This window comes from Alligator mississippiensis, chromosome 3, assembly GCF_030867095.1.
Source record: "Alligator mississippiensis isolate rAllMis1 chromosome 3, rAllMis1, whole genome shotgun sequence".
Taxonomy (NCBI): Eukaryota; Metazoa; Chordata; order Crocodylia; family Alligatoridae; genus Alligator; species Alligator mississippiensis.
Window position 1 is genome coordinate 55,757,681 of NC_081826.1, and position 22,204 is coordinate 55,779,884.

A 22,204-nucleotide genomic window follows, 5' to 3' on the forward strand; every position below is an offset into this window, starting at 1 on the left:
CTCAGGGCCCGCTCTGGCCCCGCCCCTTGTCTTTCCCGCAGCCGAGTGCAGCGGCTGATCCCCTCCACACGAGGGCTCGCTTCTCCAGTCTCCTCCCATCAGCTGCCCTGCTGCCTCATCGGGGCCACTTTTTATCCCTTCCAGGCAGCATCCTCCACCCCTGCTGCTCTGCCACAGTCGAATAAACACCTGGCTGATCACCCGCGCCGGTGTTTTTGGCGTGCGCACCTCCTCCAGCTCTTCCAGCTCTACGAGAGGTAAGTGGGACTCTTTGCTGCCCCAGGGTTCCTTTGTCGCCCCAGCTCCCCTGTCACAGTGTCCTAAGGGAAACATAAGCCTAACATGCCTAACCCACTTTATACTGTTGGGCCAGTCACAAAATAGAACTTGTAATGGTATCTACATAATATATATATTTTATGGTGCTTTATGGTTAGAACACTTGCCCAGAAAGTAGGACATCTATGTTCTAGGCTTTTAGGCCCTCCTCAGCATCACCAAGCTCTCATCACCCATTTTGGGTTTTTTTCCATTAAACAATCACTGAATATTAAACACAAATACTCCTAGAAACAGGGACTAAAACTCAGAATACACACACCCACTTGCGTGCTCTAAACACTGGTGCTTTTTCATGCTCTTTCTTGGGGTCTCTTCCTGGCTCCACCTGCATATGACAGAGCTTCAAAAGGTAAGGAGGAGAATGCCCCTCCTTCCCACCTTGCCTACCAAAAAGCTTTGTGGCCAGGGCACTCTTGTGGGTGATGTTGGTTTGAATTAGGGCTGTGTGAAATGGCTATGTTTTATTTTGGTTTTGGATTCAGCATTTCAGGGGGACAGTGATTCATTTTGTTGTTTTGGATCACTATCTCTTTTTGATTTGGCTGAATCTGTTTTGGAGTTTAGATGTTGTTTCAGAGTTTCAGCCATAGGCTATAATGGGGAAATCAACAAAATACTTCTAACTTTGTCATTTCTTGCCTTATCTGGATGCAAATTACAGGTATGGTAGCCCCTTCTGGGGGCATTATGCCTGCCAAGTTTCAATGAAATAGGTGCAGGAGTTTCTGAGAAACTGTACCTCAAACTGTTCAAAGAAAAACTAGTATCATTTGCCGGCAGCAGCAACATGCTGTCATCCCATGCGCAGATCTGAGCCACAACAGAAAGAGTCCAGAATAGCCCCACAGCCCTTCTGGGGGGGGTGGGCCCCCAGATCTGCATGCAGGAAGACAGCAGGTTGCCTCTGCCAGCTGGGGCCAGCACCAACACTGGGTTCTTCCCGGTGCTTGGCACAGGCTGTGCCAGGCAGACTCAGGTGCTGGCACTGGCCCCAGCCAGCAGCAGCAGCCTGCTGTCTTCTGCATGCTCCAAAGCTGGTGTGTGGAGCTGTAAAAAAAAAAAAAAGCCCCGCACTCACCAGCTGCAGCAGGTGTGATTGGGGCCTCTGAGGGCTCATGGCAGAGCTCCCTGCACAGCACAGGGTGAGGAGGGCAGTGGGGATTGCCCCCCCCATCAGGCCCCATGGAGCAGGTGCAGTGCAGCTCAGCAGGATGCTACGCATTGTCTGGGAGTTGGGGCTGCTGGGGCTGAGTGGTGCTGGGCTCTGGCTGACAAGTGGTTCCATCCTAGCTCTGGGGCCGTGCACAGTGCCCTGCTGGGCTGTGATCCCTGCTGTCCCCCACTGCCCCGCACTGCATGGGGGGGCTCTTCCCCAATCATGGCTGCTGCAGCCGGTGAGTGTGGAGCGTTAAAAAAAAAAAGTCTCACACTCACTGGCTCTGGCAGTGGCAACTGGGGTCTTTGGGCACTCGTGGCAGTGACCTCCCCACACAACGTGGGGCAGCGGGGATCACCCCTCCCACCTGGTACCAGCATGGCAGCTGCCCCATGGTGTGCGTGCGGTGTGGCTCGGCAGAGGGCTGCATACTGTTGCATATCTGAGGTGGCTCCACCTGTCAGCTAGAGCTCCTGGTTTGATTCCCCAGCTTTCTGATCACTTCTGTCAGCTCTCTGATCATTTCCCCAGCTCTTCCTGGGGAATGTGGGGCCCCAGAACTGTGTGCAGGGTTTCATCAGGCTGCTGCTGCCAGATGGGGAAATATCCGAGAGCTGCCACCATTGCCAGCTGGCAGCAGCAGTCTGCTGTCATCCTGTGTGCAGATCCAGGAGCCTGTGCCTCCTGGGAAGGGCTGGAGGAAGCAATCAGAGAACTGGGGGAAAGATTGGGGAGCTGGGGAATCGAACCAGAAACTAGAGAAATGTTCAGAGACAGTTCCTGAGCTCCCAGTTTTATTCTTCAGCTCCTGGTTCAATTCCCCAGCTCTCTGATGATTTTCCCAGCTCTTTCCAGGGTGCATTGTCCCTTGGATCTATATGCTAGATTTCAGGCTGGGGCCAGCGACAGCACCACAGTCTTCCCAGCACTCAGCATGGGCTGCACCAAGTGGCTGACGCTGGCCCCAGCCTACAGTGGCAGCCCGCTGAAACCCGGTGTGCAGATCTAGGGGCCTGGGCCCCCTCGGAAGAGCTGGAGAAATTATCAGAGAGCTGGGGAATTGAACCGGGAGCTAGATGTCAATATCAGAACAGTCCTTTCCTCACTCTTTCCCCTTGCTGTGCTTAGTTTTTGTTTCCCTGCAAGGCCAGCTCCGAAACTCCAAAATCCTCTGAAACATTTCTGAAATGTTTTGGAGCATTTTGATTCTTTTCCGGAGCTGTTTCAGAGCCTTCTGTTTTGATTCAGATTCAGTGTTTTGGGCGCCAAAACAGCCCAAAACACCTCCAAAATTAAACAGCTGCAGAAATTTCGCACAGCCCTAGTTTGAATCCCCTAAGATTGAAGATGGTCTAAAGCCCAGATCCCTAGCTTCTTAGACAAATGGTCTAAACCATTAGCATTTTACATAATATAATCTCTTTGCCAAGAAACCTGTAAGTCCTGTTTTGCTCTTTGGAAAAGCAGAGTATAGGAGGACTCAGTGGAGGACTTTGATTTATGATCCCAAGTGAAAAGAAGTGCATGTTTGCATCCTTGACTCAGCTTCAGAGAAACTGAGTTCCAGAGAAGGGGTGAGAATTCAGACACACCCATGATCTTAATGTTTACTATTAGCTTTTTTTAGGCAGCTTCCCACTCTTCATGCAACTTTTTTTGGATTATCCTTCTGAGATACCTGATTTCCTCATGTATTGTAAAGAGAGCATAAGAGCCCAAACTCTGTGTTTTGGATTCTACTGTAGGCACTATGTGCCTAAAAGTTAGACTTTTTTTAGCATCTAACTTGCAGGCACCTAAGTCTTTATTAGACATAACCCTTCAGACTTAATGTCAGGAGGTAAATCAGTTTTCTTTAAAGCTTAATGCCAGGAGATAAATCAGTTTGCTTCAAAGCTGCCCAGACAGATATATTTCCTATTTATTGAAAAAAAATAGTTTGGTGTGCATAGAAATCATAATTGATACACACATGCTTTTGGCATTTTTTTAAAAAGAATGCCATTGCTACAATCATAATTTTATATGAATAACTGTGATATTAATTAGCGCTGTAGTTTAATTGATTTGTGTGTGTGATGGCATTTATTCAAACTCTGATTAACTCTATATCCTAATTGTTTTGTAACACTTTATTATAACTGACACAGTCACTATTACATTCTTTAGTATTCATTGTGGGAACATGAATCATGCCAAATTGTTTTGGTATTCATATAGATATAAAATGTAACTCTACAGAAATCCCATTGTAATTTTCCAAAGTATTAATTAATACTACTATACAAATATGAACAGATAAGTTACTTGAAGAGACAAAGTAGAAAGAGCCATTAATTTAAACTTCTTAATTATAGTATTTTCAAGTGTGATGCCTACCAAGAGTGGCTGCACACACAGGAAGAAAATATCAAATGTGCAGCAGTTAGCTATACAGATGAATACTAGGGCTGTGCGAAATGGGCCATATTCAATTTGGATTCAGAGTCAGCCTGAATTGAGGACAGTGATTCGATTAGTTGATTTGGATCACTGTCCCTGATTCGATTTAGCCAAATCCAAATCTGAAGATTCGATGCTGATTCAGAGAATCAGAGATTCAGTCATAGATACAGCTTCAAAAGTTTTTCTACATACCTCAAGGTACCAGGCATGGCTCATGAATGCTGTGATGCTGGGGTGGATGGAGCACCCCACAGGAGCACAGAGGGTTCCCCCTCCCCCTGCATGCTCGGCAGCAAACCCAGAAGTGGACCAGAAGTACTTCCAGTCCACTTCTGGGTCTGCCAGGGACCTCACTGACCTCCCCTCCCATAGCCCCCCAGCTTGGCAGTCAGCCACAGGGGAACCCCTGGTGCCACCCCAGACACAGGAGGCACCAGTTGCCAAGCTGGGGGTCATGGGGGAGCCCCCCACAAGCTACCCAGCGGACCCAGAAGTGGACTGGAAGTGCTTCTGGTCCACTTACAGGGTCCGCTGCCTAGTGTGCTGGGGAGCACCTCATGCTCCTGTGGGATGCTCCATGTGCCCCAGCATCCAGCATTCATGAGCCACCTGGTACCTTGAGGTGTATAAAAAAAACAAACATTTAAATCTGTGTCTATGTTTGAATTGCTGAATCTTTCCAATTCTCTCTGAATCAATTTGAAGGGTTCTGATTTGATTCAGAGAAATTAAAAGGTCTCCTGATTTGATTTGGATTTGGAGATTCAGCCGCTCAATCAGGCCGAATCTCCGCCAAGTCGAATCAGGGCCCGAAGCTTTGCACAGGCCTAATGAATACTGTACTACAGGCAAAAGCCATCTGTTAAAGTACCCTGCAGGAATTCAGGGCTGTGTGGACCTGTACCACTACCCTCTATAGTGCCATCTTTGTAGGCTCATATTTGGAGCTTTATTTCCATCTCTCAAAGTAGCACAGACAAGGGAAGTCTGAAATAGCAGAGATAGTGACAGAGGCTTTTCTTCCCTACACTTAAGCTTAGGAGGGTCTTTTCTTCTAGGAAAACAGAAAAGCCCTATAAACCTTGAGACAGGCAAGGTTCTTTGAGTAGATATATTTTATTAGACCAACTGAGTAGTTAGAAAAAAGTTCTTGGCAAGCTTTCAGGTGCAGTCACCCTTCTTCAGGTCTAGGGAACCTCTGCTGGGCTGAGACCCCTATACACCTTGAGAGGCAGATATGGCAGCAGGGAGTGTGCTAGTTACTAAGTGGTGGGAAAAGGTGGTAGTTGTGTGAATGAAATGTGACACTTCATATCCTGACACATATAGGGTATGGGTAACTACTGGTATATACGCTCTTACGCACTGATTAGGGACCTCTAAACTACAGTAACTTACCTGTCCTTCATTAACAGCTAAGTTATTGCAGTTTAACTTTCATATTCTGCTGAGATAAGAGTACAAGCAGGTAATTAATACAGAGCAGCTGATACACAGTAATTTTCTGTCTTTTTTACCTCCCAGTAATAGTTTTTTCTGCCTATATCCAAAATCAAGGGTTATAGTTGACATGTCCTCATGGTCAGTGGCTGTTGGATTTATTCCCCTATTGAGATGCCTGGAACAATTTTGTCAGAGCTTTAGCTGCCCCAGAGCTCCTCTTTTGGCCACAACCCTTCACAGCTCACCCACATCCCCATGTCCCCCAGCTTACTTGTGGGTGCCTGGCCAGCCCAGAGAGTGGTAGCAGTGGTGGTGGGGACTGGGAAGGCAGGTTCCCCTTCCCTGCTTGTTCCCCTGGGATCACAGCAGCCAAAAGTAAGCAAGGGGGAAGGGGGAGCAAGCAGGGATCTGGGGTACTGAGGGGGGGGGAGATGGCAGGCCTGATCTGGGGAGGATGGGGGTTTGTGGGCCTGATGCAGGAGGTCTGGGGGGCAGCAGGCTAACTGGGGCAAGTGGCTCCCTCCCTGTCCCCTACCAGGCTTTTCCTTAGCCCCTTGGGGGTCCCCTGTTTCCCCCCACATCAGGGGGTACCCCTGCCCCTCAGGGTTCACTTTGTGTTTTCTTTCACCCCTGGGTCTCCCGCTCTGCCCCACACATTTCTTTTGGCTGCCAGGTTGTCTCAGGGGAGCACGAAGGAAAAGCTGCCTGCCCAGTCTCCACTGTTGTTGCTTCTGGCACCAGGGTGCCACTCTTTTCTGGGCTCAGCTGAGCCCGGAGAGTGGCAGCAGCAGTGAGGGTGGTGGTGGCGGGGGCTGGGTAGGCAGGTTCAAAATGGCGGCGGGGTCACTTGAACTAAAGCTGAGTGAATGAGTGCCCCATATTAATTCAAGCACCCCCACCACCATTTTGAAGTGCAGGGATACTAAAACACAAGATCCTGCGATGCTTTAATTAAAGCGGCTTTTGGAGCCACTCTAATTAAAGCACCACCTCCCCCCAGCCCTGGAGCATGCGTAAAAGTGCCCTATGAGACTCTGTACAGTACATTAGCATGAAGATCACGGTCATGCCTAGGGCCTGGTCCTAGCCTGTCTGCTACGATGTGGTCCCTGAAGGAACTCTCCTGTAGTTTATTTGTCAAAAGCCAGAAATTTTGAAGGTACTAGATTCTATTCTAGACGATTGTAAGATGTGCTCTGTCTATATATAAGACCATGGTTTATCATGAGTCCATTCTAACAATAACGACAACAGAATTAAAGGTGCTATGTAAATTGTAAGGATTAATTTTTCAAAAGCAGCTAGTGAAGTTCAGTCTTGCAGTTTTGGGGTTCTCAATCTGGAATGTGCCAGTGGGACTCAATTTTCAAGAGCAGGATTTCTGTGGGGAAATCAGGTCCAGGCAAGGTGGTTCAGGCTAAACACTCAGAAATTCAGGTACCCAGAATAGCTAGCTACTTTTCAAAATGTTGACAGTGGTGTGAATCTGACCTGGGAATTTAAATGAGAACCTTAAAGTTCCATTAACATAGTTCTTTTGCACTAAATTTTTAAAGAGGAGAAAAGGAGTAGTTATATATATTAAAAGGTCAAATTAAGAATTATCCTAAAATGACATTTTTATGAATATAGCAATTTTTAATAACTGCAAATGAAGAATTATCCCTCATTGGATGTTTTTAAGACCATGACTATGAGTAAAAACGTCAAAGGTAGGAATATCTTAAAATGATGTTTTTACAATCACAGTGCTCTATGAAAAATTGTCAGATGAACTGCTTTGTGCAATGAGTGTTTTTAAGTTATGACTCTAAATTTAGGTGTTAGATTGCATCAGTATTGGTGTTTTTCAGATCACTGTGCTTGTAAAGACATCATTTTAGGGTAATCCTTCCTTTAATGCTTTTATGATCACACCAATCTTTAATAACTACAAGTGAAGAAGTATTCTTCATTTGATGTCTATAGCCATCTAGTTATGTGTGAAAACAATTTCAACACTGTATTGTATTGAAGTGTGCCTGTGCATGTGTGTGTGCATGTGTTAAATCAGCCAAATATAACTGTCTGACTGGCAGACTTATTTTTCTGGGTGGTTTCCAAATTCTTGGACAATTAATTCTTTCCCTCACTAGCTCAGACATTGCTACATCATTCATGCCATTTTTGCTTCCTGACTAGTTACTTGCTCTTAACTAGGCAGCCTTGTTACACACTAATTTTGGGCAGCTCTTGGAACTCTTAACCCCAGGATTGTCCACACATTAACACCTTCAAGTGGTTTTAAGCACTCATTATGCAGCTTGAAATTATGCCACTCCAGGGCAGGATTATTTCTGATCCTCACTACCCAGCTTCTGTGCCAGTCCCCACATATATGTTGCCCAAGTTAAAGTCCTCCAATATCTGAGGATCTCTCACACCCCCACCCATAAAACAGGGAAACCTCTCCTGGCTCACCAACCCTCTAGGGGCATCTCACAGCTACAGTTCCTAATTCTGCCCCTGCTCACCAGGTTTCTAGTGGCAAGTCCCAGCTCTGCAGGTGGGGGACAGTCAGAGAAGGTTTCAAGCTAGCACTAACATTGGTCAACATTTTTGCAGAACATGACGTAAGGTGTAACAAGGCCCTAGGTTTTCCTTAAAATTAATCCTGAAGGGGCAAGCCTAGGTTTTTTTTTTACTTAGTGAGTCTACTAGTGTAATGCCAGTCTCTGTGATCTATTTTAGTTTTCTGCTGGGACCACCTTAATACAACCTACTTGGATGCTTGCATTATGATATAGTCTTTAACGATCTGATCACATTTTTTCCCCATAGCATGCCTGCTCAGGGCAGAGGGTGGTTCTGCTTTTAAAATGAATTAGAGCTATGTAGTGAAGAACATTGTCTCTAGGATCCCTGTTGAAAGACTGCATCATGATTAATATATTCAAGATTACACAACTAAGGTTATATAGGCAACTTTACTTCACAACCTAAATACCATTTTTAACATAGTTTTGCATGGATATTTGTATGTGTGTGAATACATACACAAAGTATAAAATTATAGGATACAATAAAACATGCGTGCTTGTGTATGTAAAGACACATATGTACTAGGGCTGTGCAAAACACCATCATTTTGTTTCGACACCCATTATGCCATTTCAAAGGGATGGTGTTTTGTTCCGTCATTTCGTTTAATTTCAAAGCATCGTCCCATTTTGTTTCTTTGAAACTGTTTTGCTGTTTTGACTTGTCTTGACGTTTTGCCCATAGGCTATAATGGGGAATCATGAAAACGCCTAAAGCATTGTCGTTTGTTGCCTGATTCAGATGCAAATTGCAGGGACAATAGCCTCTTCTGAGGGCATGAAGTCTGCCAAGTTTTAAGGAGATAGCTGCACAGGTTTCTCAGAGACTGCACCTAAAAGTCCTGAAAGCAAAATCTGCTGGCAGCAGCAACCTCCTCTCACCCGGCATGCAGATCTGGGGGCTTGCGCCCCCAGGAGGGCTATGGGGCCATGCCGGACTCCTCCTGGGGGTGTAGGCCCCTCAATCTGTGCTGGATGACTGTGCCAGATGACAAGACGCTGCCGCTCCTGTTGCTTCTGCTGCCTGGGACCGGTGCTGGGCGTAGCCCGCACCCGGCGCCAGAGAAGACAGATGCTGCCACTGGTCACAGGTAGCAGAGGCAGCATCCTGTCATCTGGGTGCAGATCCAGGGGCCTGCATCCCTGAGAGGACTGCGGGTCTGTGCCGGACTCCTCCCGGGATGCAGGCTCCTTAATCTGCACCTTGGATGAGAGGAGGCTGCCCTGTCACCTGGGACCAGTGCTGGGTGTGAGAAAATTTTCCCAGCACCAGAGCAAATTGTTGCTGTCACCTGTCCCAGGCAGCAGCAGCATCCTCCCCTCATCTGACATGCAGATCTCAGGGCTCACACCCCTGGGAAGAGTCTGGTACAGTCCAGCAGCCTTCCCAGGGGTACAAGTCCCCAGATCTGCACACCAGATGAAAGGAGACTCAGGCTGTGGAGGCAGCAATCTTGTCCAGGGCTGGATGCAGCCCACATCCAGTGCTAGTCCCAGGTGGGAGAGGCAGCCTGAGCCTCCTCTCACCCAGGGTGCAGACCTGGGGGCTCACACCCTCGAAGGGCTGCCAGATTGTGTCAGACTTCTCCCAGGGGTGAGGTCCCCCAGATCTGCACAGGATGACAGGAGGTTGTCGCTGCCGCCTGGGACCAGCACCAGGCACAGCCCGCACCCAGCACTGGGGAAAATAGATGCTGCCACTGGCCCCAGGCAGCAGCAGCATCCTCCTGTCATCCAGGCACAGATCCGGGGGCCTGTACCTCCGGGAGGACTGCAGGACTGTGCCAAACTCCTCCCAGGGTATGGGCCCCCAGATCTGCACCAGGCGATAGGAGGCTGCTGCTGCCACCTGGGACCAACACTGGATGTAGCCTGTGCCCAGCACCAGGCTCCATGGAGCTCAGCCCAGTGGCAGGAAGCAGAGTGCAGCCCCAGCTCTGCCCATCTCTCACCACTGGGCTGTGCTCCGATTGGCTCCGCTAGCCCCAAGGAGCTCAGCCTGGAAGCAGGAGGCCGGCAGAGCCAGGGCTGTGCTCCCCGCTGGGCTGAGCTACATGAAGCTGTGGAGCCACTCAGACCTGCATAGCCCTGGACCTCCTCTGATTCCCACTACCGGTCTGCTTTGAAACTTGAAACGTTTCAAAACTTTCAAAATGTTTTGAATGCCCTCATTTCATTTCAAAGCTGTTTCAATGCTTTTTGTTCCTTTCAATTTTGCTCTTTCGAGCTCAAAATATGTTGAAACAGCTTCGAAACAAAACACTTGGCAAAAGTTCACACAGCCCTAATTTGCACCCGTATATACAAAACTATAATATACATGAATATGTAAGAATGCATGTCTTGGTTATCTGAGGAATTGGCCTTATTTCACTATTTTCTAAAGATCATTGAAATGAACCAGACAGTTCTGTCTCTACATCTTAAGTTCCAATGTGAACAGGCCTGATGTGCTTATTTAAAAAAACTCATCTATCTCCTGCTTGAAAGTGAATACCAGATTTCCTCTGGCTGTTTTGTAAATGCAGTAGAAACAGTTTAGATGGGTTAATTTTTTTCTTTATTTTGCCCTTCCACTTTTCATGAATTTTTCCCTATCTGGAACTACATTTTTGCTATCTTTATTTTTATATTGACCTCTGTAGGCGTTGAGTCCAGTTTGGGTTATTTATTTATTTATTTTACATAAAGTATCCTGGATACTGTTGAGAGATGAGTAATTTATACATTAATAAAGTAATGACATAAATAATGGTTTATGTAAAAGTTTTTGGCAATTGTTATGATGTGAAACACATCAAATAAAGAATTATCCTTCATCCTGTCCTTTAGTTCATGTTTTATATTAGGGTGAACAAAATCCAGCCTGTGGATCCAGCATGCAAAATCATGTCATTGGGCCTACAGGGCTTCCCCTGGGTCTGGAAATCTAATAGCAAGGGAGCAGTGGCAGCATTGATTTTGGCAATTGACACTGCTACTTCCCATCCTGTTGCCAAGTGTCCAGACCCATGGGAAGCCCCACAAGTCAAATGAAGCAACTCTGTGCACCAGATTGAGCGCACAGACTAACCTCATGTCACTCATGCAGGACCCTCATTCAAAAACTGACTGAATACAATTGTTCATTTCCCCTTTCTCACTTCAGGCAAGGATGTTTTATGCATATTGTGTCAGAGGTGCATCTACATGAGACACTACAGCGATGTAGAATCAGTAGGCACACATCGTGACACTAGTGCTATGTCACCGTAGCTCATCACTATGGCGATGTAGCATCTAAAAATAACTGCGCACTGCCGGAACTGTGCAGTACTAGCACGTGATGCACAGTCATTTAGTACTTGTTTTAGCAAGTACTAAATCACAGCTCAGTGCCAAATGTGCAGTCCTGGACATGTGTAGATGCACCTAGAAGGGTGAAATAGAATCTTTAAAGAGGGCATGTGCCCTCTATCTTCATTTTCTTCATTTTGTTTCTTACTCTTTTTTCCACTTCTGTCCCATTTCTTCACACAGCATCCCTCTTCCTCTTCATCTTCCAATGGCAAAATTGCACCATGACTTTTAGTGAGCACCGAATACTTCATGTTCCTTTAATGCAGGAGTGTCAAAACTACAGCCTACAGACCAGATCCAGCCCAGGAGCTCTGTATAGTGTAGATTCCAGACTGGCCAGAGGTGATGCCACACTGCATGTGGTTCCCACTCAGCTCAGCCTGCACCACATGTGGTACCCACTCCAGGACTTGTGTAGAACTCACTGCCTGCCCCAGTAGCTCCAGAACTGTTTCATATATGGGTCCCAGACCTGTTGAAGTAGGCACAGTGTGCGGCACAGTTTCTTGAGTGGGTGTAGTTAAGACCAGTTGGGGCAGGTACTGCATGCAACACAGTGCCTACTCTGGACAGTTTGAGATCTATTTTACTTACCCCTGGCTGGGCTGAGCAGCATGTGGTGCCTGTTGTGGCCCATTTAAGGTCCAAGCCACATGCATCATGGATCCCAAACCAGCTGGAGCAGGTGCTGAAACCAGTATGCTGGGGGAGGGCAAAAGGGAGAGGGTCCATGGGCCTGATGAGTTTGACACTTCTGCTCTAATGCTTCATGTGGTTTCACTCTGCTGGATCTTTCCATGGTGGCTGGTACCCAATGTCTTGGGAGACTGCAGTCAAAACACAGAAGGCCAGCACAGTAGATTATTCTTTCTAGCCTATGAACAAAATGCAACTTTCTAGCCATGAAATCTATGAATAAAATAATAGTGAATGGGGTAAGCATGATATTAGGTCAGAGACTGTTCTTATGCAGGATACTGAATTATTTGGGGCTATAGTATCAATACTCCAGAAATACTCAGCAAAACAAATATACAATGTGATGCATGTATTACTACTTAATATTTCAGGGCATAGTTCAATAGGGTAACTAAGTTGGGGGGAGGGAGATGACTGGTTCAGTAGCCTTGGGCTTCACCACTATGGGAGGGCCCAAAAATAGCCACTGCCTCAGTGGCAACTGATTATACCATCACAATCAGCATAGCCACAATTCACACTACCTTGTGTGCTGAGGGTTCCCCAGGCACAGAGCTACCCTACTATGCCTCTGGAATAGTTTTTTTAATTCCTCTATAATAAAAGATAATCTTCCCTCTCTCTCTCTCTCTCTCTCTCTCTCTGTATAGTATTAATCTTTTCATCTGCGTGTTCTGTTCTGACATTATCTAGTAGGATTGCCAATCCAACTAGGTTTAGAAGGCTTCTCTTTTGTGAGACTCACAATTGCAGTCAAGCTTCCTTATGCATGGGAACTGCTAGAGAGGGGGCTTTAGGTTTAACATTTTGGATTACAGTTACAGTATACCAAATCAGAGTAACATTCATTTCACATTCAATTAAATGAATGTGCTTAAAACCAGTGCTGACACCAACTTTTACTTCCTCTTTGGCTTTTTTGCTTCTCACCTTGTGTGCCACCTGCTGTAGCTGTTGGCAGTCCACCTCAGGAGGAGAAGATACCTCTACCAACTCCCTCTAAGAGAGAATGATTGTGAGCATAATCTTTATCTTTCAGCATTTTTCCTTGGAGGTGCTGGAGTTCTCCTATTTTCTCAGTGGGTGTCTATAGAGAATTATAAAAAAACAAGATTTATTAAAAATGCAGAAAATGGAATTAAAGTTTAGCATATTGTAATTTATGCTTCTCATAAATTGAACTAGACAAGGGATTTTTCAGCCTAGTTACAAAGGAGAAGACAAACCTTACCTTGAAAGCAGTCTTTGTCTCTGATAACATGGACTTGCTTTGTAGAGAGAGAGATGAGCTTTCCACTCAACATCCTTGTCAAGTTACCTTTCTCCTGCCCTTGTTCCAGGATAATACCCACTTTACAAGCCAGATACAAACTATGTGTTCTTTGCACGCTATGGTTTTGAGGAGTTCCTGCCATCTTTATGAGATGGCCACTGATAATACAATCTCTCTCTAATGATGATAACTGCTTTTTAAAGATTTCATGACCTTGCCCAGATGCCACAATCCAGAGATTCCTATGGCTGCTTAGTGTGCGGGCCGGGAGCGGTCTGAGGCCTTCGGGGGCGCGCGGCGGGCTGTGGCCAGCAGCCCTGGCATGTGGGTCGGGGAATGCAGGCCAGCGGACTAGAATTAGGCACGGATGCGTAGCAGTTGATTAAAGATTATTTTACTTACACTGTAGATGGTCGCGGTGCAGGCAGGAGAAAACTTCGCTTAAGTTGCAGTTACAAAACTTATACGAACAAGACTCGTAGAAAAACTCGAGCCTCTTGAAGTAACTCGGAAAGAGCTCTGGATACACACACACACGAAGTTTGCTAGGCTCTGTGGAACGAGCGCGCAGGGAAGGGTACGTCGAGGGATTAGGCGGCAACGGGGAGAGGCTAGAGGTTGATCAGGCCCCTATATCCTTCTTAAGGCACACGCTGGGTTTGTTAGGCTCCGCAGTGCTTAGAGTTCTTCACAAGATGTGAAGTCCTCCTTCTCCTCCTCCAGATGGTTGTGGAGTCCTCCCTTACGGGGTTCTCCTTGGAGTTCTCCAACTTGGGTAGAAACCGCTCAAGCCTCTTATACGGCTAGCAAGCCAATCGCTAGCCATCACATGGGAATAATTTAGAACTGGCCAATAGTGGGACACAAATTTGCATGCGAATGGTGGGAACTCCTTTGCACTGGGGTTTTCTCTTTGCAACTGAGAATTGCACCGTGCAAAGAAAGCTCCTCGTGGCAGGAAATAATTCTGCAGTGCCGAAACACACAGAAAATCATACCCTTGGGTTATGACATCCCCCCTTGCTGAAGGCACAGCTGAATTATGCCATACACTCGTTACTCGGGTCATCGAGAGCTCTTACCACGGGTCGTTGAACTAAACGGGTAAACACAAAATTAGCTAACATAAAAAGTTTGTCCTCCAGGGACTGAATCAAATAATAACCAGCACAAATACATATACACATAATTAGATTCATAACAAAGAACTGCACGATCAGGGCTTCAGTGGGCATCATGGTGAAGTCGCGTGTCAAGCCCTCACTTCTTCCGATGATGTTGTCCTTCTTGGGGCTTCTCTCTGCCACACACTCTGAATTCCGGATTTGTGAACAAAACTCTCAAAAGATAAGTTAACGTATATCAAAATATTTACAAAATTTCCATGGAACCACACTATCATTTCTAAAACATATAATACAGATGTTTGCTACTCCGGACAACCGTCTCTTGCACACTCAACTGGATGAAATCGTCGAGGAGCCGTCATCTAGTTCTTCTGGAAACCTAACTCATAGGCCAGTTGCCATTGGCCTGCGTCCCCTAAAATCCGAAGTTGCTGCTTATTGAGTCCAGAATGCTGTAGGAGAAATCCAAACATATATCGCTTCTCTGGTGTTCTCTGTGGCAGCGATGGAAGATCGGATTCACGATGTCTTGCGCCTTGAGCCTCGATCGGGTGTTGACGTTCCCGATCACTAGATAATCTTGGCTCCATCAGGATACGCAGTCGTGACAACTGACGAAGGAGATTACTCAAACTCCATGGACATGAGTTCCAGCCATGAGACTATAGCCTCGTCAGATTCCATTTCAGATTCTCTGTACAGGTCCTGTAACTCCGTCCAAGCACGAATGCGACTGGTGGTGGCACAAACTTCATCTTGTGCATCAGTTACTGGGTTGATCGTTGCCATAGGACGAGCTGTTACTTCAGGAGTCATTGCTGCTGTTATTGCTTCAGGCAGGAGGGGCGGATGCACTCCTCCGCTCGATTCTCCCTTCCGTCAACAAGAAGGCGTGGTCGCTGGAAGCGACGCTGCGTCGGTGGGCGGGGTCGCCAGAAGCGACGCTGCGTCGGTGGGCGGGGTCGCTGGCCGAACTCTTGCGGGTTTCTCCGAAGCTCCACCCTTCTCTTCCGGTTCTTCCACGCGGTCTCCCTCTTGCTCAGTGCCATCTTGGCGTGGCGTCTCAGGATCTTCTTTCGCAGCCGCTTCTTTGACTGCTTGAATGGCCATACGCAGCTGGGCTTTCAAACTTAAATTCTTCTGCATTAAATCGGTTACAGTGCGAAAAGATGCAGTTAACACTCCCCCCTTGTCGTATTTTGGGGCCACCCTCTTATCCGCAGCGTGTTCCTCCGTCTCCAGATCTTCGCGGAGCTCGGATGGAAGCTCGCGACCCCCCAATCTAGACGCTAGCATAAAGGGGGCGAACCGGTCTATCAGCACCGGTTCTTCACTCTCCCGAGCACATCTTAGAAAATGGGAACATTCCCGGGTGAGGGTCGGGTTTACTGCGCCTGACGGGTTGACTCTGGTGAGGGACACAGTGTCGAGGGGCCTGAACAGGACCCGCTCATCACTCATCACACACCCGAATGCCGCGGGGTGAAGATACACTTCCCTCTCTCTTGGGGCTCCATCTTCCGAAGCTCCCTCTTCTCCCTTCAGTGAAAGGCGTCCGCTGATAAACCTCTCACCCGTTCCACCCACCTGGTGGTAAGCGATATGCGGCTCCAGTTCCATAAAGTTTTCTACTTGGTGTTTTCCACTGCGCCAAGGGCAGTTCTTAACTAATTCTAGCTCCAGCGTGCCTTCCCCTGATCCCATCCTCGTCGCCATGTGCGGGCCGGGAGCAGTCTGAGGCCTTCGGGGACGCGCGGCGGGCTGTGGCCAGCAGCCCTGGCATGTGGATCGGGGAATGCAGGCCGGCGGACTAGAATTAGGCACGGATGCGTAGCAGTTGATTAAAGATTATTTTACTTACACCGTAGATGGTCGCGGTGCAGGCAGGAGAAAACTTCGCTTAAGTTGCAGTTACAAAACTTGTACGAACAAGACCCGTAGAAAAACTCGAGCCTCTTGAAATAACTCAGAAAGAGCTCTGGATACACACACACACAAAGTTTGCTAGGCTCCGTGGAACGAGCGCACAGGGGAGGGTACATCGAGGGATTAGGTGGTGACGGGGAGAGGCTAGAGGTTGATCAGGCCCCTATATCCTTCTTAAGGCACACGCTGGATTTGTTAGGCTCTGCATCGCTTAGAGTTCTTCACAAGATGTGAAGTCGTCCTTCTCCTCCTCCAGATGGTTGTGGAGTCCTCCCTTGCGGGGTTCTCCTTGGAGTTCTCCAACTTGGGCGGAAACTGCTCAAGCAAGCCAATCGCTAGCCGTCACGTGGGAATAATTTAGAACTGGCCAATAGTGGGACACAAATTTGCATGCGAATGGTGGGAACTCCTTTGCACTGGGGTTTTCTCTTTGCAACTGAGAATTGCACTGTGCAAAGAAAGCTCCTCGTGGCGGGAAATAATTCTGCAGTGCCGAAGCACACACAAAATCATACCCTTGGGTTATGACACTTAGAACCTGCCCCAGTCCCTAGTTTAAAATCTTTTTAACATGTTTCCCCTCTGAGAGAGTCTTCCTGTGCTAGGTTTGAATTACAGGGAGATCCCCAGGTTCTCCATCACATAAAGGTTTTTCAAATTTTTAAAAGCTACGCCCTTCTTTGTGAAAATGAAGTCACTGGTATCCAACTTTCAGTGGTTCAATAACAGTCTTCCCATTTTAGTTTATACACTTTTTTTGGCTACTCCTTTACAACCTTGCTGGTGTCCACAGCTGTTATTTCAGGCTCTTTGTCAACTCAGGCAGACATTGTTGTCTTGATTATACCAGGTCCATGTTTTGATATTTTTCCAATAATAACAGCTAGAGACTACCTTAATTTTTCAAAAGAAAATTTTAAAAGAAATCTTAGATTTTGAAGGACAGTTGAGAGATCTGTCTGCTTCCTTGGCTATGCTTCTCACAATGCTATGGGGTATGTGCCTCACTCTTTGGGAAACACTAAATTAATTTCTAGATTTTAGCATTCTTTTCAAATAATAGTTTTTATTGGAGAATGAAATTTATATAAAACACAAGAATAATAGTTATTCTTCACATTAGTAAAAGCCAAATGATGCCAAAGATATACACTTACACTCTCCAATATTTTTTTTAACATTGGACAAACACCAGAACACTAACCACAAACATTTAACAATGAACAAGGAAAGTATATTACTTCAAACCTGAAGTATCTTAACTCTGCATAAAATTCCCTGTTTAGAAAAGAGAAGAAAAATAAATTAACCAGAATGGAAATCTAGGAGTTGAAAAATAAGCTTATTTTTCCTAGCCTATTGAGGTTTTGAAGCTTTTTTTAAAGATAGTTGCAAAGCATATGGGAACAAAGCAATAAGAACATTATTTCTGAGGGTCCATACCCCATATTTATATAACTAATTGCCTGTGTGAATAAATGACCAGTTTGGACTCTAAATGGCTTTGTGGGCATTCAGTTGCAATAGCTGCATACAGAACTGTAGGCATACAATTGGACTTTTGCCTATAGAACAAAACCACCACACAGTTTAGCACAATTGGAAGTCTCAAAAGAATCTGAAGATTGGATAGCAGTTTAAGGTCAAGGGCAGTTCATTACATCCTGTAGTCATTATACTTTTTCTCTCTCTCTCTCTGTCTCTGTTTTTTCACTTTCTCACTTCTAATCCTCTTGTTCTTCTTTCTCCTCCTTACCTTGTCCTTTTTTAGAGGTGCTCATTACTGCTATTTAATGTGTTAACAGACATTAATAGGTATCTCAGTGGTAAACCAGAAGCGAGGATATAACATAGAGAAATAAGATTTACGTACTTCATTTAAAGAAAAATATTTAATGGAACAACTATTAAAATTAATGAGCTTTTGGTTGATTTTTCTGCTAGTGGAGCTGCATAATCATACTGCCCTTGGGACACAAGAGTTATCCTGATTGTGAACTAATGCCATCTGTCTTTGGATGCCTATCACAATACATAGTAATGCATTGTTGGAGATCAGTATAGCACGTATCTGTTTCCTTGGAGGTTTAGACCCCATTGCTGAGCTGAAGAAGGCCTAAACAGACTCATGTGAGACTCCTAGATTGAGGAGAGATAAACAAGGGTGCTGAGAAGCTTAAGCCTGGGGTGTGGTGCAGGGTTGGGGGAACTGGGCCTTCCTTGTGTAGTTGTTAGGGGAATGTCGAGCTTGAAGGGGAAAGGCCCAGGATGCTAAATTGTGTTTCACCCACTAGACATGTACTGCAGCACTGCCAACAATTTTCAGTTGCATAACCAGAATAAGAAAGTGGCAGGGAGGGAAATTGGGAGCAGGTCACAGGCTATCATTCTATTTTTCATCATCCTATCTTTCAGTAAGGTGTGTATAGTACATAGTTCACATGCTTCTGGAGAGACGTTCCACTTCCTTCTGAACTACACAGTTCCCCCATTCACTTCAAAGGGCAGTGCTTAGAAAACTACAGAGACAGATCCTTGCTTACACAGAAGGACCAGGACTCTATTCATTCTAGTAGGGAACCTGTAATAAGTCACCCCTTTTTGCTTGGACTTCTACTTTCTCTCTGACCACATAAGACAGGGGTTAGCAAGATATGACTCACAGGTCACATCTGTCTCTCAGAGCCATATTATCTAGCCTGGAGACTTGGGAAGGAGGAGAGTGGGTAGGGGAGAAGGAAGGATTACTGGGGGCACTTCAGTGAGCAGGGGGAAGGGTTACTGTGGCTCTGGATCTGGCTCCAGCTGCAGCAGTGGCAGCATGAACTGGAAGAAACCTGTGCTCAGGACTATGTTCCATTAAAATGGTCCCCCTGTGTTGCAAAAATGTTGCCAGCTCCTGCCTACATAAGGCATATGCATCTTAGCGGTATTTCTGACCTGAGCAGCTAGATATCAGCATGGGCAGCAACATAAAGCTCATGATCCTTCTCCATGAATAGCCTAGTTAGCAGCTGCCCAGGACATGAGAGACCAACTGCAAGGAGGCCCGGGGCTGATGTCTCAACATAACATCCTAATCACCCAAATAGGGAGTAGACATGTCTGTGAGCACCTTCCACTCCCCCCTACCTGATACTAGCACACTGAGTAGGTGAGAGGGGAAAAGTCAGAAAGCCTGAAGGAGGAAGGGAAGTACAAGGGAACCTGTATCTGTGGCTGTGGAGAGGTTAATCCTTTCCTGGGAGGCAGGGAGGGAGGGAGGGAGCGAGGGAGGGAGGGAGTGCTAGGTTCTGGCTCAATTCTCAAGGCTATTTACACATTTTTCCTAATGACTCAACACCCAGTGTATCACATGCATGGATGTGCAGTTGGAATCATGCTACTGTAAATATGGGAATAACATTTTAGTTACGGGGCAAGATCTGGCCATGTGAAGTTGCATTAAAGGAAATGAGAGGGGACTGTGGCCTTCAAGGTACTTGAGCTTTGTACTTCTGAAAACAATTCATGGTCATGCCTACACTGCTTATCTATGTATGTTGAATGTGTGGTAAGAAGTGATTTCTAGAAGGATTTACCGGTGGAGAGAATCGACCAGTGTCTCACAAGGTGGGTTGTGCTAATGGTAGAGGTCTTGAGAATGCCAAATATTACACACTTGTTTGGTGTTCCTGATACAGAGGCCTTTTGGTTTGCTTCTACTAGTGTGCTAAGGTTTCTTTTTTCTCTCTGCAAACATAGGTATAAAGTCTTTCCTGGTATGGTTTCTGGGTCCTGGCTGCCAAGAGGCTTCTCCTGAATGAAGAAGTACTGTAATGTGGACTGCCATTCAGTGTCTTTTCAATGATATAGTGCAGTCCAGGAATCTATCCTGGTCCCATGGAGAAAAAGCTTCAAGCAGATGGGGCATCATCTGAAGACACCTGACTGCTGCCTCCAATGCTGTGCGGATTTTTTCTTTTCCGTTGACTCTAATGTAAAATTCCTCAACAACATTGGAAGCAAGTGTTCATTTTTCTCCCCATCAGGACAGCATTTGCTTCCCTGACAAAGTGGCTTCTACTTGCTTGTTCACCTACTGCCTTCATAACACTCTCCTCATGGCTGCCAAGCACCTTAGCTTCAACATAATGGCATTTTGACTCTTGCCTGGTCTCTGGCCTGATGCTTAGGTTGCTACTCTTGGATGTGGAAAATTAGAGTTCAAATCCTTGTCATGATCCTAGACTCTGGGTCTCTCAGCTATCCTCAGCAACTGCCTTAACTACTAGGGAAAACACCTCAAAAAACCACTATGTATAAATTGTTTTTGCTCACCTACCATTCCCACACTTCCCTGCCAAGGCACAGCATAGGCAAAGCCCCTTGGCTTGGCAGTCCATTGCAATATGTTGATGATCCTTGTTTAGGAGGTCACTTATGAAAGCAGGATTAAGGATCCTAGAAATGGTGAGAAGTCACACCACATGTTATTTTAACATGTACCGTAGGCAGCTCTTTCATCTCAGCCTGGGAAGTGCCTTTCAGTAATATGATGGAAGCTTTAATATTCAGGAAATATAACAGTAATATAATGCCAGTTCACATTGCCATGTAGTACCAGTGGAAGGAGGGGTGAAATAGCCTAACAGCTGTCTTGTAACTGTGAAGCTAATAACTCTGTGTTGATCATTTTTTCTCTGTTCTTGTGTTGGGTGGAGAGACAGCTTTGTTTTTAGTTCATGGTAATAAGTCCATGAATTGAAGAGTGAGTTTGGAGACCTACCTTATTGCTGATCAAAACTGAAAAGAAACCATGAGGTCACATGATGAATATTGTTATAGACATGAACACCACTGAGCAAAGAAACTGTGGTATGTCAGCAATAGGCCTCATTAGGCTAACAGCATAGATTCTATGTGAACCAAGAAAAAAGAAGTTTATTTTAGACTGAAAACTACCTACCTGCCAAGACTCATAATCAGATTGTTTCTTTCTTATTGCTCCTTATGGAATCTGGCCCTTATAGGAGATGTGCTGTTAACATATATTTCTAGAAATTGAAGATGCCATACTTTTCAATGGGATAAAGTGACTTGAAAAACCTTCACTTCCAACATTCCCCAAAAATTGAACCATGCCTCATCTTTTTCATTTGTAAGAATAAACCTTTAAAGAAAACCTAAAGTTGCACCCCTCATTACAAATAAAAGTACATTAAACATAAACTCTAACATTTAAAACAGCAAGATTGCACTTACATTGTATAATCGCTACACAAAGGGCCAATAATCACTTTGTTCAAAAGAGATAATACAGCATAATATAAGTAGTAGTTTAAGCAATTATCTGGTAGAACAGTTAATCATCACCCTCAGTTCACAGCCTTTTGTTTCTCAGGAATACACATGTCAGATTGTAATTAAATGCATTCACACTATTCAGTGCCAAGCAAGCTGCCTGGGTTGAACAGTGGAACCAAGCTGGAAAGCACAATACAGACAAGTTTAGACACAGCTTTTATGACTGTGTCTGCCTGGTATGGGGTCCTTGCTGACAAATTTGTTATGTAAGGATGAAGCTGCACTGTAGTAAATTATTTATAAAAGTATAATTTATGTTAAAAACTATGGCAATAGAAAATTTATTTTTACAGCTTTTTTATATTTTCAGAGCTTTTTGTTACTGTTTAAAGTATGTGCCTGGAATAAATGTTCTCCAACTTGAATTTATAAGCAAACTGACTTTGGAATTAAACTGATTAGTTCAAAGCTGATCTGTGAAAAAGATTGCAACCTCAAGCATAAAGTCTAATTATTTGTCTGTTTTTTTTCCTTTTCCAAAGTACAATACCAGATGCAGTTACAATTTTTAAGATGATCTTTGACTGGT

At 45.5% G+C, this 22,204-nt stretch overlaps 1 long non-coding RNA gene across 1 annotated transcript in view; it reads left to right on the plus strand.

The window, feature by feature from the left end:
• Nucleotides 1-21,493, plus strand: part of LOC109285940 (uncharacterized) — a 43,006-nt gene extending 21,513 nt beyond the window's left edge. The window contains exon 3 of the long non-coding RNA XR_002093840.2: nucleotides 20,074-21,493. This is a non-coding gene — a long non-coding RNA (uncharacterized LOC109285940). The remainder of the gene's footprint in view (nucleotides 1-20,073) is intronic.
• The last annotated feature ends 711 nt before the right edge of the window (nucleotides 21,494-22,204 follow it).